Here is a 23422-nt window from a genome sequence, read left to right as displayed (position 1 = left end):
AAAAAAAAAATTCTGTACAGCTTTTGGTAAATACTTCATGATACAAAGACTGAATGTTCCTATGGGTTACTTCAACAGATTGAGGAGGTGGGGGAGGGAACAAAGGTTTAACAACGCTACAAGGGCATCTTAGAGAAACAACTGATCTACTGGAGCTCCAGCAGATCAAACCAAACAGGCACTCCAAGTTTGACCTCAGCTTGAATTCAGTTTGAAATCAAATTCAGAACTAAACTTACTCAAAATGCCACAGACCCATCATTGCTGATCTATCAATCCAGGTGCACTGTATTTCCATGAAACACCACTCAGACTTACAATTCAATTAATTAAATAAAATCTGGAATTAAAATACTAGTGTCAGTAATGGTGGCCATGAAACTACTGGATTGTCGTAAAAACCCATCTGGTTCACTAATGTCCTTTAGGGAAGGAAACCTGCCGTCCTTACCTGGTCTGGCCTATATTTGACTCCAGACCCACACCAATGTGGTTGATTCTTAATTGCCGTCTGAAATGGCCTAGCAAGCCACTCAGTTGTAAAATCTCGCTAAAAAAAAGTCATAAGAATAAAACCAGACGGACCACCCGGCATCGGACCACTAGGCACTGGAAACGACCACGGCAAAACACCAAGCCCAGTCGACCCTGCAAAGTCCTCCTCACGAACATCTGGGGACTTGTGCCAAAATTGAGAGAGCTGTCCCACAGATTAATCAAACAACAACCAGACATAGCCATACTTACAGAATCATACCTTTCAGCCAACGTCCCAGACTCTTCCATCACCATCCCTGGATATGTCCTGACCACTGTCAGGAGAGATCGACCAGAGGTGGCGGTACAGTCATATACAGTCAGGAGGGAGTGGCCCTGGGAGCCCTCAACATTGACTCTGGACCCAGTGAAATCTCATGGCATCGGGTCAAACATGGGCAAGGAAACCTCCTGCTGATTACCACCTACCATCCTCCCTCAGCTGATGAATCAGTCCTCCTCCATGTTGAGCACCACTTGGAGGAAGCACTGAGGGTAGCAAGGGCACAGAATGTACTCTGGGTGGGGGACTTCAATGTCCATCACCAAGAGCGGCTCGGTAGCACCACTACTGACCAAGCTGGCCGAGCCCTGAAGGACATAGCTGCCAGACTGGACCTGCGGCAGGTGGTGAGCGAACCAACACGAGGGAAAAACTGACTTGACCTCGTCCTCACCAATGTACCTGTCGCAAATGCACCTGTCCATGACAGCATTGGTAAAAGTGACCAACGCACAGTCCTCGTGGAGACGAAGCCAGTCTTCGCACTGAGGACACCATCCAACGTGTTGTGTGGCACTACCACCGTACTAAATGGGATAGATTCAGAACAGATCTAGCAGCTCAAAGCTGGGCATCTATGAGGCGCTGTGGGCCATCAGCAGCAGCAGAATTATATTCCACCACAATCTGTAACCTCATGGCCCGGCATATTCCTCACTCTACCATTACCAACAAGCCAGGGGATCAACCCTGGTTCAATGAGGAGTGTAGAAGAGCATGCCAGGAGCAGCACCAGGCGTACCTAAAAATGAGGTGCCAACCTGGTGAAGCTACAACTCAGGACGACATGCATGCTAAACAGCGGAAGCAACATGCTATAGACAGAGCTAAGCGATTCCATAACCAACGGATCAGATCAAAGCTCTGCAGTCCTGCAACATCCAGTGGTGAATGGTGGTGGACAATTAAACAACTAACGGGAGGAGGAGGCTCTGTAAATATCCCCATCCTCAATGATGGTGGAGTCCAGCATGTGAGTGCAAAAGACAGGCTGAAGCATTTGCAAGCATCGTAAGCCAGAAGTGCCGGGTGGATGATCCATCTCGGCCTCCTCCCAATATCCCCACCATCACAGAAGCCCGTCTTCAGCCAATTCGATTCACTCCACGTGATATCAAGAAACGGCTGAGTGCACTGGATACAGCAAAGGCTATGGGTCCCGACAACATCCCGGCTGTAGTGCTGAAGACTTGTGCTCCAGAACTAGCTGCGCCTCTAGCCAAGCTGTTCCAGTACAGCTACAACACTGGCACCTACCCGACAATGTGGAAAATTGCCCAGGTATGTCCTGTCCACAAAAAGCAGGACAAATCAAATCCGGCCAGTTACCGCCCCATCAGTCTACTCTCAATCATCAAAGTGATGGAAGGTGTCGTCGACAGCGCTATCAAGCGGCACTTACTCACCAATAACCTGCTAACCGATGCTCAGTTTGGGTTCTGCCAGGACCACTCGGCTCCAGACCTCATTACAGCCTTGGTCCAAACATGGAAAAAAGAGCTGAATTCCAGAGGTGAGGTGTGAGTTACTGCCCTTGACATCAAGGCAGCATTTGACCGAGTGTGGCACCAAGGAGCCCTAGTAAAATTGAAGTCAATGGGAATCAGGGGGAAAACTCTCCAATGGCTGGAGTCATACCTAGCACAAAGGAAGGTGGTAGTGGTTGTTGGAGGCCAGTCATCTCAGCCCCAGGGCATTGCTGCAGGAGTTCCTTAGGGCAGTGTCCGAAGGAACCATCTTTAGCTGCTTCATCAATGACCTTCCCTCCATCACTAGGTCAGAAATGGGGATGTTCGCTGATGATTGCACAGTGTACAGTTCCATTCGCAACCCCTCAAATAATGCAGTCTGAGCCCGCATGCAGCAAGACCTGGACAACACCCAGGCTTGGGCTGATGAGTGGCAAGTAACATTCGTGCCAGACAAGTGCCAAGCAATGACCATCTCCAACAGGAGAGAGTCTAACCACCTCTGCTTGACATTCAACGGCATTACCATCGCCGAATCCCCCTCCATCAACATCCTGGGGGTCACCGTTGACCAGAAACTTAACTGGACCAGCCATATAAATACTGTGGCTAAAAGAGCAGGTCAGAGGCTGGGTATTCTGTGGCGAGTGACTCACCTCCCGACTCCCCAAAGCCTTTCCATCATCTACAAGGCACAAGTCAGGACTGTGATGGAATACTCTCCACTTGCTTGGATGAGTGCAGCTCCAACAACACTCAAGAAGCTCGACACCATCCAAGATAAAGCAGCCCGCTTGATTGGCACCCCATCCATCACCCTAAACATTCACTCCCTTCACCACCGGCGCACTGTGGCTGCAGTGTGTACCATCCACAGGATGCACTGCAGCAACTCGCCAAGGCTTCTTCGACAGCACCTCCCAAACCCGCGACCTCTACCACCTAGAAGGAGAAGAGCAGCAGGCACATGGGAACACCACCACCTGCACGTTCCCCTCCAAGTCACACACCATCCCGACTTGGGAAATATATAGCCGTTCCTTCGTCGTCGCTGGGTCAAAATCCTGGAACTCCCTTCCTAACAGTGCTGAGGGAGAACTTCACCACACGGACTGCAACTTCACCACACGGCTCACCACCACCTTCTCAAGGGCAATTAGGGATGGGCAATAAATGCTGGCCTCGCCAGCGATGCCCACATCCCATGAACGAATTTTAAAAAAATCTGGTCCACACTGCCATCCAGATAGAGTGCAGTACAATGACAGTCTCTTCCCAGGATCAAAGACATGCTTCATAAATCAATCCTTGGCTAAGCATATAATGTAACAAATGTCCTGGCAGTGGTGACCCAAATCTGGACAAGAAGTTGTGGGTTAATTCTCCACTTCAAAACTCGAGTACACCCAAAAAGAGTTGGTTGACAGAGAGTTTAAGACTGTAATTCAGTTTAGCATTCTGCTGACAGTCCTAAATCCAGCATTGACTCAAGGCAGCATGACTGAATCGGTGTTACCAGTCTCTTTCTCCACACCCAAAAGTTGATATCATCAGAGTTGAAATAATAACTGGTCCAATTGATCCCCTACCAAAAACTGAATGTACTGGTCGGGCCTAGCGGAGCAGGGTTCATGAAAACTCTGCACATGGGGTAATACTGCATGGCCTGCTCTAAAACATACAGGATTCACCACAGAATTAACCCTAGTGTAAATGGAGAACAGTCCTTATTCCACAAATGAGAGAGATGGAGTTTCTCTGAAGAGGTAGATAGAGAGTCAAAAATAGTTCTATATAATCCACAAGAGAAATATGAATGTACAGGGCTTTAATTTTTTTTTAAATTAAAAAGGCCTCTAAGCACAGCAAGAGCAACCACTTGACACCATCTCTCTTTCAGGACAAATCAAACTGCTGCTGCACCCTTTCACCTCCATCACAAACCATAACTCCAAATGGCACTCATACCCACCAATAGCCATAATCTAAAACATTGTTTGATAGAGTGCGCAAAAAAAAGAGTTGGCTGACAGAGAGTTTAAGACTGTAATTCAGTTTTGCATTCTGCTGACAGTCATAAATCCAGCTTAGTTGCTGTGGCTCAGGACACCCACAAGAACCCTGCAATTTAATTACAATCCCATAACTCACTGCCAACCAAAATAAAGCCCTGCAAAATGCTCCTGTTCTGCAGCTTGTGTAACAGCATTTAGTCACATAGATCGCCCTTTCGTGTCAAGGCCCAATACTTCAGAAAATAAAACATAATTTTTAAAATCAACTATAAACCATGTCTTAATGCCATGATCAACTCAGACTATATAAGTACAGCCCCAGCTTTAAGAACTTGGACACGACAATTCCATTGTACAGCTTACAAGGAAACAGGCATCTATACATATAAAACTGTAATCCAAAACCAGTTTCCCCTCCAAACTCGAGTACATCCAACATTCAATCACTAAAGATCAGTTTTGTTCAGCTCCTAACTAATCAAGGCTGTGGGTTCAGATGGAGGCCTATTTTTGGTAAATTTGTTCAATTCTGAAAAGGTGCAATCAAAAGATATACATAGTTAAGAGGGTACATTTTTGTGATGAAGCTCCACTGGCACACATCACTAGTCCATCACACGCAGAGTTATCGCAAGCTGCTGCAGAGGTATGCAAGGGACGGAAAGAATGTCGAGTGATTTTTCATACAGCTCATACTCCTACCGATAGGCCAAGATCATCACTATAAATAAATCTAATGAGCATATTCAAAGTGTTTGAAGATCATCTGCTGGCAAAGCAGGAATGGGAAAATTCACTTTTATGATACAGGCATGCAAATTATATTGTGGAAAGTAACACTTACATATTGCTGCTGCTGAAAGAGGAAATTACTGGCCTCTTAATAAAACCTACACTTCTCGGCTACTGGCAAGCAGCAGTGCCTGAAGTGACATTGATACTAAACACTTCCCCAAAGAAATATTCCGCCATATTGTGTGCGAGGGGATCTCTCGTTCTCTGTGCGCTCAGTGGGAGGAGAATATATTCAAACAGAGGGAGGAGAGGAAAAAGTATGCAACATAGGCACCACAGCAGTTACTTCTAACCAACCCCACGTTCTTTTGTATATTTTCCAGGAATTCAAGTGAAAGGAAAAACAAATATTCTGGGATTTTTTTTGCCCAATTTAAATTTTCTTCCACACACACTGGGAACTAACAGTGGACAAGACCCTGCTCATGCTCCAAGTGATACACTTTCACCAAAGCACTTCTTGCCTTAAATCAGTTTTCAGTTTCAGCGCAAAGCCTAAATCCTACAACCACAGCAGAATTGGGGAAATGTGGTAATGAATTACTGTTGGGAGTGCGGCGACTGTTACAAAAGCAAATGCAGCAGCAGCAACATAACACCAAACAGTGAGGCGGGTAACCAGTGAATCTGTTTTTATGTTGGTTGCGGGTAGAAACGTTGCACAGGGTACCAGGAAAATTGCCTGCTCTTCCTTCAGTTGGACGTTAAAAGTCCCATGGCACTAGTTGAACAGGCAGATAATCAACTTTCGCTGGCACTCCTGAAAATGCAGGATGGAAAGTCCACAGGTGCTTGTTAAATGCAAGAAAACAAGTTTGGATGAACAGCTGCAAGAAATCTGGTACCAATTCAAATGTAAAAGAAAAGCATTTATTTTCTGTAACCAACTCAGTCACATATAATTGTCAATCAGTCACGATTTGCACAGCAGTAAGCTATCTCAGTGGTCATTCGCTTGACTTGTGGAGTTATTTAAATGCTCTGGGTCTTCAAACTGCCCACAAAACTTTATAAAATATTTTAGAACTTGTGCTACAATGAATTCCAATGCTGAATCCATGAAATTATCTCTCTCAAAAAGGTCTGGCACGTGTGTGCCTTGGCTCAGTGGCTACTTGCTCGCCTCAGTGTTAGAAGGTCATGGGTTCAAGCTCCATATGCATGAGCACATAACCTATGCTGCCACACTAACACAGTGCTGAGGGAGTGCTGCACTGAGGGAAGTACCGTCTTTTGGATGAGACTTTAAACCGAGACCCCATCTGCTCTCAATGGATGTAAAGATCCCACGGCATTATTCAAAGAACAGGTGTGTTCCCCCAGTATCCTGGCCAGCATGTATCCCTCAACCAACATCAGTAAGATAGAATGTCTGATACAACAGTGATGACATTTCAAAGTACTGGTTGTGAAGGGCTATGAGACATCTGGAGGTCATGAAAAGACACCATATAAAGCAAATTCTTTCTTCTCTGAAAAAAAAATCACTTGTATTTTTGTAGCACCTTTTAACGTATAAAAACATCCCACTGCACTTCATAATCTAAGAATAGATAATAAACCAAAGGAGAAGATATTAGGATCGGTGAACAAAAGTTTGGTACAAGGTGGCTTTTAAGGAAGGTCTTACAAGAGGAGGCAGAGGTGGAGAGACAAAGGGGTTCAGGGAAAGAATTGCAAAGTGTGAGCCTAGGCGGTTGAAGGCACAGCAGACAATCGTCAGGCAAAGAGAGGGGAAGATGCATCAAAGGCCAAAGGCAGAGCAATTGGAGAGTTCATGAGCTGGGGTGAAAGAGGTTACAGAGATAAGAGGTGAGGCCATGAAGGAATTTAAACACAACAACCTCCAATGAGAGCCTAACCACCTCCCCTTGACATTCAAAGGCATTACCATTGCCGGATCCCCCACCATCAACATCCTGGCAGGTCACAATTGACCAGAAACTTAACTGGACCAGCCATATAAATACTATGGCTACAAGAGCAGGTCAGAGTTGGGTATTCTGCAGTGAGTGACTCATCTCCTGACTCCCCAAAGCCTTTCCACCATCTACAAGGCACAAGTCAGGAGTGATGGAATACTCTCCACTTGCCTGGATGAGTGCAGCTCCAACAACACTCAAGAAGCTCGACACCATCCAGGACAAAGCAGCCAGCTTGATTGGCACCCCATCCACCACCTTAAACATCCACTCCCTCCACCACCGTGGCTGCAGTGTGTACTATTTACAAGATGCACTGCAGCAACTCACCAAGGCTTCTTCGACAGCACCTCCCAAACCCGTGACCTCTACCACCTAGAAGGACAAGGGCAGCGCATGGGAACAACACCACCTGCACGTTCCCCTCCAAGTCACACACCATCCCAACTTGGAAATATATCGCTGTTCCTTCATCGTCGCTGGGTCAAAATCCTGGAACTCGCTACCTAACAGCACTGTGGGAGTACTTTCACCATATGGACTGCAGCAGTTCAAGATGGTGGCTCACCACCACCTTCTCAATGGCAATTAGAGATGGTCAATAAATGCTGGCCTTGCCAGCGATGCCCACATCCAGTGAATGAATTTTTAAAAATTAGATTTTCAAATTTGAAGCATTGGAGGACTGGGAGTCAATGTAGGTCAGTGAGAAGTGAGCAGGTCAGGGTACAGGCAGGGTTTTGGATAAGCTGAAATTTATGGAGAGTGGAGGATGGATGGTGGACCAGAGGAGCATTAGAACTGTAGAGTATAGAGGTGACGAAGGCATGCATGAGGGTTTCAGCAGCAGACTGGCTGAGGTAGGGGCGGAAGCAGGCGATGTTACATGGGTGGAACTAGGCGGTCTTTGTAACAGGGAGAATATGGGGTTGGAAACTGAGCATGGGGTTGAATTGGATGCAGAGGGTGCAAAAAGTCTGGTTCAGCCTGAGAAAGTGGCTGGAGGTGGAGTTAGTGGCAAGGGTGCGGAGGTTATGGTGTGGGCCAAAGACGATAGCTTTGGTCTTCCCAATGTTTAGTTGGAGGAAATTGCGGCTTATCCAAGGCTGGATGTCGGAAAGCAGTTCCACAATACAGAGGCAGTAGAGAAGTATACCCCTGGGTGTCACCAGTGTACTTAGGGAAACATAAGTTGCTTGTATAAACTTCCAGTAACTCTTGCACAATTAAGTTCTACGGATACACCAAAATAGTCACATCACTGTTCCAAAGGAGACATCCATTAATGTTGAGCTCCATTTCCTCTCCTCACTTTGCCCTGGTAGTTCCAAACTAAAAATAATCGCACCACCCCCACCCCACTGTCAAAGGACATGAGAACAATGCTGGCAGCCAGATCACTAAGCATGACCACCATCCTGCTGCACATTGCTCTGGGCTACCCACAGCACGTCTGAAGCAGAAGAGTCTTATAGCTACACATAATTATTGCTCCAAGGTACATGCTGCATCCAGCATGCAGAGAATGGCAAGGGCATTGATTCATTCTATGTTTAAGTAAAACCTATCGATTTTGCTTTAACGGTTACAGAGTTGCTACCTATTTTGTATGTATTACTTAGCCAGAAATACTGATAAGATTGAATAGAATATTTGGATTTATTTGCAAAAATTCTCATCGGAAGAATTAAATTGCATTTTGGGTACTTTAGTTTCCACCAGCCCTTTTAATACAACTGATGGAATGTTTGGTGTAGTTGCAGCTTTATTCATGACAAACACATGTGCCAGTGATTACTTTTTGTAAGTCGTACATGAGGCAACTGGGACAAACAGAAAATACTGGAAACACACACTTCAGTCAGTATCTGTGGAAAGTACAGATAAGTTTACATTCCAGGTACAGACCCATCTGCTGTTCTGAAGAGCCTGTCACCTGAGTGTTCCCAGCATTTCCTACTTTGGTTTCAGATTTCCAGCAATTACACTTTCTTTTCACTTTTTACTTGGAACTAATGGGTTTCAGTTTTCACAGAAAAACTCATTAAAGTCCTGAAAGCCCAAAGTAATAAAGAGGAATTTAACATTCAGATACCTTGGAGGTTGTGACCTTACTCATCAGCCTTTATTGAGAGCTTCCACCCCCACGTTCTATATTGTTCCAATTGTTTGCCTTTTTGAAGCTATTACTCAGCTTTTCCGAGTGTGGTAGGTTGGCGTTTATGCTTAGTTTTACAACACACCTACCGAAGTACTAAATACACAAGGTACAGTTTACAATTCTGCAGGTGCTGCCATCACTAGCCCCGTCTGTGAATTCAGCATCAGGAACTGGTACTGCACTGGCACTGAGCTACTTGATAAGATGCAAGGCTAAATCAAATTCTCAAGTCGCTGCTGCAAGACTGAAAAGAGGCTCTATTCTGGTGTGCTGAAGTCTAACAAAGCCCACACTGTGGGCACTTTTACAGCAGTAAGCTGCAAATATAAAACTGGGATCCAAAGCAGGTTTTCATCCTCTGCCGCATCCAGGCAACAAGAATACCAACAAGTGACATCTGCAACCTCCAATATCACCATGGCACCATCTGTTCATCATCTTGAACATGTCAAGTTTCTGCGCTTGCTTCTTCTTTGAACTGCATTATGAATGCCCTTTTATAGTTAGCAGGATAACAAGTTTTGAAAAATAAATTACAAGCAGCTTGGAAGTTTTCAAAAAAATAAAAAATAAACAAGTATTCTTAGGAACAGGGGAATTAGCTAACGGGAGTTACTGAGCCCAATGGGGTGAAGAAGTTCAATTAGCACCCACGATGAAAGAGGTTAATTCGGCTCCCTCACAGGTTCAGCTCATTAACTACTGCAGCCCAGTCCCCCAAATGAAATCATTTCTTTTTGTATGTTTGTACAGAGGTTAAAAAAAACAAAAAGGGCTAAAAGTGATGATCTTAAAAGTCAAAAGACTGCAAATGAGTGCTGAAAGCCAGTTGGATGGGATAAACACAATTTCTTGTGCCAAGTGAAGGTCCATTTACTAGTTAGGCTAAATCACTAAATGGGTCACAGAAATCCAGAACCAATGCCCAATGACGACCCCCCCACCCACCACCACCACTCATTAAAACTTCAGGATTGAATGTAAACTAAATGCAGGAGAGTAAAAAAAATGATAAACCGAAAATGAGGGACAGGGTCAGAAACCACAAAATATGTTTTGTCACAAGCACTTCCTCTTACTCTGGAACAAAACTGGCACGAAAAGAACAAAGTACCAGTTTATCAACAAGCCACATCAACAACACAAATTTTCCCTTGAAACGTCTGTGTTCAAAGTTCGTGGTATTTCTTGCTCTCAAAACTTCCCCGTATTCACTTCCCTGTATTCAGCCCTTTGATACCCTCAGTTCTGCAATGCAAGTCCCATCAATAAACAGGTATTATCTGCACAGACATTGAAACATGAATCTTTCCCCACCCATTACTGTAAATTTCAGTTCTCTATTGCCCAGGTGGCTAAACTTCTACCTTTATGCATCACTTAAGTCCATATTATAGAGCCTCAGCGGTGACAAAGTTCAAGCTTTCATTAATTTGTACATCTCTAAAGTTGCTGATTCAAATAGATTTGTGTTTTGGTTTAAAATTTATCTGCCAATGGAGGTAACTGTGCTAAAAACAGTACTTTTCATAGCTCCAGGCCCACAGAATTCAAATAGAACAAAACAGCGCAAATAGGATGACGTTGCCTTGGTTTTGACAGCCAAATGACCCTAGAACTGCAGGTTGGACATTTCTGCTCTACTGTTTTGTACAGGAGGCAGACCCTAACTCACAAGCACTTACATTCCAGACAGCTTTCAAAAACTAGTACCAATTAGTCATTTTCTTGTCTGGTCAAGTTTGTTACCCATCATGGCATTGCAAAACGTTTTAAAATCATCCACGAGCCACTATTTTGAACAACATGGAATCGTGCACCTTGCAATAACCCAACACAGCAAGTGTGTAAAAGTCTAGCTGTCCAACTGAACATCCAATTTAAGACCAAAGTTATTTATTTATTTAACCCTGTAGTCAAAACAAAAGACAATCCTATTGACATTTTAAATCTCAGTGACTCATTGGTGCTCAGCCTACACAGCTACATCCTGTACGGGTTATATTTCACATTATTCAATAAAAATAATAGATCTGAAAATGGAGATAAAAGACAAAACTGCAATGCTGGAAATCTGAAAATATACAGAAACCGTTGAAGCTTTTGGAGAGAGAAAAGCAGATTAAAATTTCAGTTAAGCCTTTGTCAGAACTTGAGTCTCACTTCTACATTATCTTCATTTGCTATGTCCACAGACAAACCTACTTATTCTGCCATTAATCTCAGCTGTATCTTTACAAGCTGGAAGCAAATGATACCGCTCACAAGTCAGCCACGTTGTTAAAACTTCCACAATGCTGCAGTAGCAGTGGGGTAGGGGGGAAAAGAGAAAGAAGAGATACGCTTTCTCCCTGCCCCGTGTCACAGTTCAGAATACTTTGGCCATTTTTCCATGAAAAAGCTTTGGACATATTTGATTTTAAATGTACGTTTTGGGCAGAAGCTCACCTGAAAGGAAGTCATGTACCCAGACTGCTCCACATTGGGCTGGCCATTCATAAGCATTCGAGAGGCAATTTGAATGCGGGATGGACAGTTGTTTCATGCAGATCCCAAACAGTGGCATAGAGATCCAGTCCAGATCACCACAGAGTTGCATTGCTTCATTCCCCCATCCTGCTACTGGGCTAGCAGATAAAGGAGAGTGGGAGTCAACTGCTGCAAAAAAAAAGGAAGCAACCAGACCACTTGAGAGTGACTGACACCACTGAACCAGAGTAGATACCTGCAGCAGACCCAAATTGTAACACCCAGGTATAGCAGCTAATTGTAAACTGGTCAGCAAACATACATAGCACAGCCTGACGGGAACACACTACAGGTTATTGTTTCTCGGGATCAGGAGATTACTCTTTGAACTTTACCCTTTACTGTCATCCGAATTCAACTCACACCACTCCGAGCCAGCTCCTAAGATCTCTCTAGCAACAAAGCCCTCAATCTTTGCTCATCGAATCTTTAGCTGGTGAGTAGAAACAAATACAAGGCTTCATTGTGCTGAAAAAACCCCAGCGTTCTCCCCAGGTGACCAACAAAGCAATCTACAATCAGGTAACTTTTTGCTTATCTGCCTATTGCTCCCGAAATAAATATTTCAGGGTCAAACATGGTCACGAAATCCAATCCTTTCCTCTCAAGATGTTTGTAAGAACTATATCCATTTTACTGACACATATACACATACCTGAATTTGCTCACTTGTGTCAAAAAGTGGATCCCCATTAACCTCCCATCTAAGTTCTTGTTTATTATACAGTGAAACCTGTAAATTAGGGACACCTAAGGGGACTTGCATCAGGTGTCACTATTTTCAAAATGCTCATTGTATGTATAGTAAATTATTTGGAACTGTCAATGGGTGTTCCATTTTTGGAGGTGTCCTTTGTACAGGTTTCACTGTACTTCTAATGGGAAGATTACACTACACACCACCAAATTTCCCAGAGTGTTATCACAAGGATTTCTGTTACGTTTAATGGTTGGATGTGGGTGGTGGGCTGCAATTTTTTTGTGAAAACAGCCAACAATTGAATTCAAGATCTTGCACTTCCAAATATGGGCCCTGGCTGGAGTGAATATTTTCAGCTATAGTACACAAGGTCAGTCAGTAGTGGTGGGAACTAGGTAAAAAAAAATTGCTTTAAAACCTATGCGTATTGGCTGAAGCACGATTTTTCTTCTGTAATACACTATGCTAAAATGTGCCGAGTGAAAACACCATCAGCGTCGTACAGAAGCATAATTTGTAGAATAGGATGCAGCTACTGCCCTCTTCCTCTTCTCCCCCTGCCAAGCCTGGAAGGCTTGATCAGGCCACACAACATAAAGCTGGACAAGCATTCAACATAATAAACTTACCACTGGTTTCACTCCAGTTTCAAGCCCAGCTTGTGAAACCATTGCACAAGATTAACACCAGTCATGCTGGCCACTCACAGCAGCACTCTATGGTGCCTTGCGAAACACTCTTCATTTTTGGTACGTACATACATACCTCGACAACGAGAAGGACAAGAAAAGCAATAACTGCACAGGGAGTGGTTAGAATGTGGAACTCGCTGCTGCATGGAGTGGTTGAAGCAAACAGCATTGATGCATTTAAGAGGAGGCTTGATGCAAACACGAGGGAGAAGGGAATAGAGGCATATGGGAGCAGGGTAGGAGGCTCGAATGAAGTGTTAACACCAGTATAGACCAATTGGGGCGAATGGCCTGTTTCTGTGCTGTAGATTCTATGTAACGTGGGAACACCATCACCTCCAAGTCACACGTCGTCCTTGGCCATATAGCTCCACTCTTTCATAGGCACTGAGTCAAAATCCTAGATTTCCCTATCCAACGTCGTTGTGGGAGCACCATCACCACAAGAACTGCAGCCTAAGGAGAAGGTCCTCACTTTCTCAGGGTACCTTGTTGGCAATAAATGCAGCCTTGCCAGTGTTGCCCACATCTCGAGAGCAAACAAAAAGAAACATTGCGTTATCCTTTACCATAATGCTCCCTCTAACCATCACAGAAAGAAAGAAATCTTGAGAACATGATCAGAAGCAGAATATGAAAGCAGTTCTGGGATGCTGAAGGATAGTTTCCCTATAGCTGACAAATCCAGCTAACACTCCACGACTACCTCTTGGAAGCTGGAATCACGCCCAAGTTCAGATTTGGGGATAGCTTTAAGGAAGTACCAATGTAGCAGTACTCCTGCGTACATATAGCGTATTTAAGAGTGCAAGGTAGTTTGAGCAGCAACAAACTCAGTCTCAAAGATTCCTGTTTTCAACTGTTGTGTTGGTAGAAGGCACCAAGCAGAGATAGAAAAATACAGTTACCATAAAATGTGTAACAAAATACAAGTGAACAAAGGAAAACTGAAGAAAACTGCTCCCAAGGAACTTGTGATTTGCAAATCATGGAACAGAATCAATTACAGTGCAAAAACAGGCAGTCAGCCCATCAAGTGTATTTCTCCACAAGCCACTCAGTCCAATCCCACATTGTTGCTCACTCCCCGTATCCTCTTTTCTCAGACAACCTAGTCTACTCCTGTTAAAGCCAAAAAACCTTCAAATTAAAAAGTTATCCGGTAATTCAAGTTAAGCTATTTAAATAAACAGCACAGGAGCCGTTTTCTTTGCTTGAAAAAAAAAATTCAAATTAAAATAGGATCGGACTGTATCCAATTCTCTTCAAAATAATTTATGGACTCTGGTTCAACAGCATTTTGTGGCGGAGAATTCCACATTCTAATTTCCTCTTTAATTCTTCACGATTATCTTAAATTTGCACCCTTGTGTTTCTGTCTCACTGACCACTGGAAACAAATGAGACCAAAAAAACAAGCCAACTAGTGTAATCTCACCTCATAGTCCAATTACTGTCACCGCTAATTGATTAGAAGCTTGCCTGCATCATTTAAGACCACTAACTCGACACAGGAGGAATTCCACATCAACAATACAACACTTGCATTTCAATAACGTCAATAAAAAAAAAATCACACTATCCTGCTTTTTCACAACTTACACAGCACTGAGTCAGAAGAAAAAAATTTGGATCAGCAAAACATAAAGCATTAAAACAATGACGCCCAAGAACTTTGTCAAAAGTCTTAAACATTCTGAGCACATGAAAAATTAGGAGCGAAACCCATAGGACAGGGCAAAGTAGGATTAAAACTCTACTATTTTGTTTATAAATAAATACTTAGAGATTAAACACAAGGTTGTTTCTGTGTTTAAAAGTGCCAATATTAAAAGCCAGTTTGGCCTAGGGTCAAAGAATAAATGTATTTGACCATTCAACCTTGATTTCCTAACTTAAACATCTAAATTGCTTTAGTTTCTCAGAAAGCATTTTGGTAGGAGGCTAAAGGAAAAGCTCTCTTCTCATCTAGTTTAGAACAGTTGACAGTAAATAAGGAGGCCCAACTTGTAAAAACAGCTTAAAAATGGCCTCTTGTCAATAAGGGATAACCCCTGATCCCAGTTCAATGGCATCTAAAACAACGTTTTGCAATAGATAGAAAACTGTTAACTATTAGTGGAAATGGATTTCCAAGTTTAAGGAAGTGACCAGCACATCAAAGTGACTGAAGGTTTATTTAATTTTAAAAGAATACAAGAAAGGCAGTTTTACATTGAGTTTATATGTTTTTTTAAATATAAAAGTCATAGCCAGAGGAACGATTGCAGCTTGCTTGGAGCAGTTAAAAGAACTCAATTTAGTTCAGTTCAGGCAGAAGTTTTATTATTGCAGCAAGCGTTAAAAAGCAGAAGTTGATATCTGATGAATCAGGAATGAAGGACAGTTGTGAAGTATTCAAGGAATGCATAAATTTGATGCCATAATCAATGTAAGAGAGAGACAGAAATAGCAGGAAGATTTAACTTTGACTGTTTATGTAATTACTCCTGGAGGAAAGAGATTGTGAACCTTTCCATTAGTACACACAAACTTAAATAGAAACATATAATGTAATATCTGGTATGCTGCTTTACAAACTTTAGAGTGCGCTCAAAACCAAATGCTGAACTGAGAGGTGTGTCAAATGCCAAAGAGAAACTGCGTTAAATTAAACCCAGCTAAGGCTATGTCATTTTATCCAACACACCATGTTATAACTAATTATAATAATTATAACAGGTTGTTATTTAACAGGTGCTCAGAGTACTCAATAAATAGCATTAGGAGATACAACTCTTGCATTATTATGTTTCAAAATATCTGGTGAACCAAGAGTTCAATGATTTGCAAACAATGCTGCACTTTTCTCAGGCTGCTGGCAGAATTTTTAAATTCACATTATTCAGGTTGATTTAACGTAGGCCAACTTGAGAAAGCTAAATATGACATCATACATTAACTTTAGACACAATCTTTCCTACAGCACGTCATTGTTAATTAACTCGCAACTCTGCAATCCTGCATGCCTATTATCTCTCATGGTTTCTTGTATCACAGTAAGTTGATTTCAAAAGATCCTACACTTTTTGAAATCCCTCCACCTGACCAGAAACCTTCACCAACCACTCATACCAGGCCCCACCCTCAATTCCTTGGACTTTGAGTTACTGCTTGTATCCTACTCCCTCCACTACTTTACATCAGTCGTTCAGGAACTATACCCCCGCCTTCTGGAATTCTCTTCTGAAGCCATTTCACCTTGCTGCACATCTTGCTGCTTCCAACATTTTCCTTCAAACCTATAATTGACTACACCTTTGATCTTAACCCCAATCTCTCCAAATTCCTTCACATCCTACTCAGCACCCACCTTCCCCCTCAAAGTGCTCAGAAACATTCTTCTATCTGAGGAGTACCACTAAAAAGCGAATTGTCATATTAATTGCAGTATTAAGGAAAAAAATGAAAAATATTTGAAGTATTCAGCAAATAGCAGAGAATAATGGGTGGATGGGAATCAAATGATTCATAAACATCAAACGATGACCAATTCCATTAATCTTTTCTGATCTGCTTTATAATTCATACCTACAGTATTACCCCTTCTATCTCTTCCTCACCTAAAAAGGTGACTCACATTAGGTATAGTTCCATGAATTCTGGTATCTCTCTGGTACTGCAACCAAATGGCATACTTCACATGTAAAGCCAGCCAGACAGTGTTGGCAAGTATCACAACCAAGCCCCATACTGTTCTCACAAAATGTCCTTACAGGAGCCCTATCCAGTAAGAAAGTGATTAACAGTGCAACTCTGATCTGTTGAGAAGTTGGCCAATAGTGACACTCACCGTATCAACTTAGACCAAAGAATTTAGCACACACCAGAATTCAAATCTCAGATTTGCCTTGTGGCTCTGTACCATACCACACATCAGTTCTCCCCATTGAGCTAGGGGAAAGGGTGGAGGATAGGAGAGAAGCCATCTAAAAAAATATTTTGTCTCAAGCCAATTTTTCTCAGCAGTAACTGGGAGTGCCAATGTTAACTATCACTGTGTTTTGTATCTCTAATGAACAGAGACAGTCAGAAAATTGAAATGTGAACCTTGTCACTGCAGATCTATGAAATAGAGCTTCCTGCTAATTGAGATGCAAGCTGTTAGTATATTACTTCAAAGCAGTTAACACATTATGGGTTTCTGTTTCACTGAATTCCAAGATGCATTCTTCCTTGAAATGTAAATACATATTTAATTTAAAATCTCAAAGGAAATATTAGGATTGCAGAAATGTCAGCACAGCTGAGCAGAATAAATTGTATGTGTATCAAAACAACGCAATTTTATCCACCAAAAAATGTAGTACCTTGTACAAATTGCATTTCAAACCAAGCATATCGTTTTTAAGGACATAAACCATACATTTATATGGATAAATGTTTTCCAGTCATGGTGCCTACAGTACATTAGAACCAGTCAAGCTAGATTTAATTATATACTTAGTGGAGACTTGATTCTACAGAAATGCATGCAGGTGTGCAGGCTCCACTGCAAATTACCAAGAGTTATATATTCTTTCATTTGCACACCAATTTCATAATTCAATTGGATTATGCAAGATACATAAGGCATAGTCAACAGCAAACATGGAATACTGAAATTCATGTAAAAAGACCATTATAACTCGCTCTTGAGTCTTTGCTCACTCCTGCCTTATAAGCAGTCCATATATCAGGCAGCAAACAGCACAACTGAATGTTAATCAAATTCTTGTTACCCTAACTTTATTTTATACGGACTGCACTAAAACATTTACTGCACCTTCTAAATATTATCCTATCCATTTCCACTATATAAACATATAGAAATTGAAAAACAAGCATACAAAAAGTCTCCCTCCCCCCACCAAAGTTCATTACAGGTGACGAACATTTACTCCACCTGGGACAGAATGAATATTTCTTCGGCTCCCACCCCTTCCCCCAGTCAGTCTCCTCACTAATTTGAAACCCACTTTTACAAAGTAAGGGAAGCTGATAATTAGCAATGGTATAATAAAAAATGCAAGATCTTTGCATTCAACTAAAGTTATTTTTAGCTGGTATCAATCAAGAATGGCCAAGGGAGAAAAACAGACAAGACCATGGAAAAGGCTTATCCTGTAGCCAGGCTCCCTGGAATTCAAATATTTTTTGTGTGTACACTGTTAACTTCCTGGGAGTCTCGAAAATCAATAGAGCACAAGTTCACAAAAAAGAAAGCAAGAGAGGGTGAAAACACAACATACAATAAAAACATAGTATTCTGATCAGAGGAATCAAGTGGTAATGTACTGTAATTTTAAAAATCTAAAATATTAATTGCCCAACAAGTTACAAAAACAATAGGGATGAAAATCTACATTGGTGGATGCTGGATATGGAACAGATCAAGCCTCGATGTTCCCTGCATCTCCAAACACTCAAACACCAGAGTGCTTTCATACGGCAAAGGGTCTGTGCTCATCCTGCCAGCTCGAAATGCACAGATCTCATGCATCGAGTTGCAACCCAACAATAAATTTATTGGAATTCACCAATGTCCATGGGTGGCAAGACCCATTTTTACCAGGTCTTTCCAATCAGTTTACTTTTGGGTCGCAGCTGGCAGCGAGAGATCTGCGAGTTGGGGAGTGTGTGCCTTTAGCATTGGTGTCACACACGAGTTAAAGAATGGCCAACAGCACAAGGTCATGGAGACGTGCTGTTGCTGCTCATTGAGCCATACCTACTATTTTATTAAAATATTGGAAATATGTAGCAGGTGCATTAACAGAGCTCAAATTTGAGATGATCACAAAAAGAATTGAAGGAGAGGTTGGAAGAGGTCTCTTTACAGAGGGTGGCTGGAATACGCAATTGTCTGCCACAGACCATTGTTGAAGCAGAGCTCAAAGCACAATCAAAAGATTTGTGGGGTAATTGTTGGAGGATGAGAAATATTAATAGGTATAGGATGAGCAACAGTGTGGGATTAGACTAGGTGGTTTATGTGAAGAAAAACACAAGCAAAAACAACTTACATTTACAGAGCGCCTTTAACATAGTAAAATGTGCCAAGGCTCTTTCACAGGAGTGATCAAACAAAATTTGACACCGAGCCAGATAAGGAGATAATAGGACAGCTTGTTCAAAGAGCTTTTGAGGGGCGTCTTAAAAGGAGGAGAGGCAGAGAGGGGGAGTGTTTTGGGGAGGGAATTCCAAAGCTTAGGGCCTAGGCAGCTGAAGGCATGGCTGCCAATGGCGGAGCAATTAAAATCAGGGATGTGCAAGCGACAAGAACTGAAGGATCACAGAGAGTTGTAGGGCTGGAGGTGGTTACAAAGATAGGGATAGAAGCACAGACTTCATGAGCCAAATGGCCCGTTTCTGTGCTGTAACATTCTATGATCAGCATCTGAAAAGAGAAAAGTGCAAAACGCTACCAGATCCTTTTAGGTCTCTCCCCAAAACATTATCCTGTCTTCTCCCTTTCCAGGTGTTGATAGACCTGTTGTGTATTAACAACATTTTTTGTTTTTATTTCACATTTCCAACATTTTATTTTTCCCTTTTGAAAAGAAAATCCCAGCACTTTATTTCCTGCAGGGTTTGGGGTAGGGATTTAAAAGAGAAAAGAAAAAGATCAAACAAACAGTCAAATCCCCTCAACCAACAATCTGACAAATAAGTTTTAGATACTTGGCAACAATCCAAAAAAGATTCTTAAAAGTACTTCAGATTTATGCATTAGGCCAACTCATTGTCAAAAAAAATACATGTTGACCTTGCAAAATATCAAACGCATTTCAAATTTGCTCAAGTTCACAAAACCTATGACTTACAGCTGTTGTTCCTATGGATGTAACAGGATTCTCAGTTGAGGGAGGGGAAACTGTTCTGTGGAGGACAATACAGACACTTCAAGGATACCATAAAGCAGAACCTCATCAAATGCAAGATATCAGAATTGTTGAGTTGGAGGAGCTGACACATTACGACACTCCAAGCGCTACAATGTATTGAGGATCAGAACAAATAGAAGAATGAGAGAGGAAGGAGCAGCATAAATAATGCAAGGTTTTTGGCTGTAATAAACATGGGACGACCAACCAACCTTGCACTGTTTCTTTTTAATCATTAGCATTCCCACAGAAAATCAGAAATAAAACCACTAAAACCAAGTACTGGATACACTTATTCAGCAGTCATCATAAGATTCCATATTTCCGTATGGATTAAAATTTTCCCCATCAAATGAAGAAAATAGAAGCTAAAAATCTCTCCATTTTTAGAGCAGGCCCCTGCAGTAAACTCAAAAACCTCACGTTCATGGCGTTAGAGGAAGCCCCCGTCCCAGTTAGAAGAAACCTCTCCACTGAGCCCATCAGACCAGATTCCAAATAATTCCATTTCAAAGTATGTTTATAACAGGGCATAAAATATATTAACTGGTAATAACTACATCCCAAATTACAAATTAGTATTTATACATAAAAAGTTTTTAAAAAAAATAGTAAATTTGCCTTCAATGGTCTTTCAGAATAGCAAAATTATATTTGACCAAAACATTTGGCAGCATTGTTTCCATCAGGTGACTCGACCCTAAGGCAACAGACAGTAAAAGGCCCCAAACAAGTAATCTTGTTAGTCAGTAAACTACAATTAAAAAATGTTAAAGTTTGTGAAACATTCCAGCTTTTCAAAACATCCTTTGTAAATTCCCTCAAACATTTCAGTTGGAACACTACAAACGATTCATATCGCAGGCTAATTTCTGAAATCTATGCTCTTCGGTGACATTTGAAAAAAAACCCAACACTTTAACAGAGACTTCACAATCCTGACAGCAGCACAATAGATGCAACGTTGAGCCTGCTTTAGAATTAATCCATCAGAGAGAAAGAGTGAAAAATACAACCACTTGGTTTAAGACATGAATTAATGAATAAAGATAAACTCAAAAACTTAGAAAAGAAAAGAACTGACTTCAGAAACAAAAAATAATTCCACTGCACTGAGCCAACGCCGACGAGAGCTAAACCGTTACGACTGTATAGACCCAAACGATCACAACACAAGAGCCGCCCCAGCGCATTACTTAACCCAGGACACTTACTAACAATGCACATTTTTTTTTTAACTGCTTCTATTTCATCGAAGGCTCTCACGAATGCACAGCTCTGACCCGGTCCTGAGTCCCTGCAGCAGTCCCTCCGAACTTTACATTATTCCATGCATTTTCAAAGAGACACTTAAAGTAAAAGCCCATCCACGACACGGAGTCCACATAACTCACTGCATTCATCTTGACTGGTGGGCTTCTACCGTCAGAGACACTGGCTGTGATTATTATAAATTGGAACTGTGAAGCGCGCCCCCAACTCCACTCACCTCAGAGCCCAGCCGCCATCTTCCCGCGGTCTCCGGTATCCACAAAAAGGGGCCGTCACTTCCGGGAATCAAGTCGAGGCTAGGGCGCAGGATCGATGCGGGGGCCCTTTAAATCACCGCCCGGGCGAAGGGAGCCCTTGCTGGGCGACGAAGCTCAGCCGGGTGCCGAGCCGAGGGCGGCGATCAGTCGGGAGCAGTGAATGATCGAATCCTCAGCGAGGCAGCGTTCGGGGAGAACAATGGGATGGGGGGGGGGGGGCGCGGGGGGGGGAGGTTCGATCGAACCCCGGGGAGCGCGGCGTTCTGTCCGAACACTGGGAGGAGGATTCCGATCGAACCCTGTGGTCAGGCAGGGTTCTGCCCGTACAGTACGGGAGGAATCCTGTGTGATGCAGTGTTCTGTCTGGACAATGGGAGGAATTCCGATCGCGCTTCCTCGGAACGCAGCGACCCAGCCACGCAACGTAACAGTTTCTTATTGTTACAGTGACACAGGTCACCTCGGGCTACGATCGCGTAACACAAAAACCACTGCTCACAGCCTCGCCGCTTTCCAAATTGGGAAACACTTCGTTTGTCATCCTCGCTGTCCAGACAATGCCACTGAACGGTAAAGTCCTGGATTGCTTCAGATAGCTCAAGAAAGGAATTTTAATCCCGCCACGGCAGGTGGGGAATTTAAATTCAGCTAATAAAATACAATCTGGAATTAAAAAGCTAGTGTCAGTGATGGTGACTATCGGATTGTCGTAAAAGCCCAGCTGGTTCACGAATGTCCTTTAGGGAAGGAAACCAGCTGTCTGGCCTATATGTGACTCCAGACCCACAGCAATGTGGCTGATTTTTAACTGCCTTCTGAAGTGGCCGACCAAGCCACTCAGTTGTACAATCCCGCTACAAAAAGGCATATGAATAAAACCTGACGGACCACCCGGCATCGGACCACTGGACACCGGACTTGAAAAAAGCAAACCAAGCCCGGTCGACCCTGCAAAGTCCTCCTCACTAACATCTGGGGACTTGTGCCAAAATTGGGAGAGCTGTCCCACAGATTAATCAAACAACAACCAGACATAGCCATACTCACAGAATCATACCTTTCAGCCAATGTCCCAGACTCCTCCATCACCATCCCTGGGTATGTCCTGACCCACCGGCAGGACAGACCGACCAGAGGTGGTGGCACAATGGTATACAGTCAGGAGGAGTGGCCCTGGGAGTCCTCAACATTGACTCTGGATCCCATGAAATCTCATGGCATCAGGTCAAACACGGGCAAGGAAACCTCCTGCTGATTACCACCTAACACCATCCCTCAGCTGATGAATCAGTCCTCCTCCATGTTGAGCACCACTTGGAGGAAGCACTGAGGGTAGCAAGGGCACAGAATGTACTCTGGGTGGGGGACTTCAATGTCCATCACCAAGAGTGGCTCGGTAGCACCACTACTGACCGAGCTGGCCAAGTCCTGAAGGACATAGCTGCCAGACCGGGCTTGCGGCAGGTGGTCAGAGAACCATCACGAGGCAAAAACCTTCTTGACCTCATCCTCACCAATCTACTTGTGGCAGGTGCATCTCTCCATAACAGTATTGGTAGGAGTGACCACTGCACAGTCCTTGTGGAAACGAAGTTCCGTCTTCATACTGAGGACATTGTCCACTGTGTTGTGTGACACGGCATGCTAAATGGGATAGATTCAGATCAGATCTCGCAGCTCAAAACTGGGCATCCATGGAGGTGCTGTGGGCCATCAGCAACAGCAGAATTGTATTCCACCACAATCTGTGATCTCATGGCCTGGCACATCCCTCACTCTACCATTACCATCAAGCCAAGGGATCAACCGTGGTTCAAAGAGGAGTGCAGAAGAGCATGCCAGAAGCAGCACCAGGTGAACCTAAAAACGAGGTGCCAACCTGGTG

The 23422-nt window shown here is 43.0% G+C and overlaps 1 protein-coding gene across 2 annotated transcripts in view; it reads right to left on the bottom strand.

Moving 5' to 3' along the window:
* The window catches only part of pik3c2a (phosphatidylinositol-4-phosphate 3-kinase, catalytic subunit type 2 alpha), a 132131-nt gene extending 110258 nt beyond the window's left edge, over positions 1-21873 (bottom strand). Inside the window, exons 1-2 of one of the 2 annotated variants that reach the window (XM_067993875.1) lie at positions 21498-21873; positions 19949-20003 (exon numbers count right to left, since the gene is read on the bottom strand). The gene's annotated coding sequence lies outside the window, so the exon portion shown is untranslated. The remainder of the gene's footprint in view (positions 1-19948; positions 20004-21497) is intronic. The other variant, XM_067993874.1, reaches the window with a different exon arrangement.
* Between the last annotated feature and the right edge of the window lie 1549 nt (positions 21874-23422).

Source organism: Heptranchias perlo, chromosome 12 (assembly GCF_035084215.1).
Source record: "Heptranchias perlo isolate sHepPer1 chromosome 12, sHepPer1.hap1, whole genome shotgun sequence".
In the NCBI taxonomy this organism is placed as follows: Eukaryota; Metazoa; Chordata; class Chondrichthyes; order Hexanchiformes; family Hexanchidae; genus Heptranchias; species Heptranchias perlo.
This window is presented reverse-complemented; position numbering and strand designations above follow the sequence as displayed.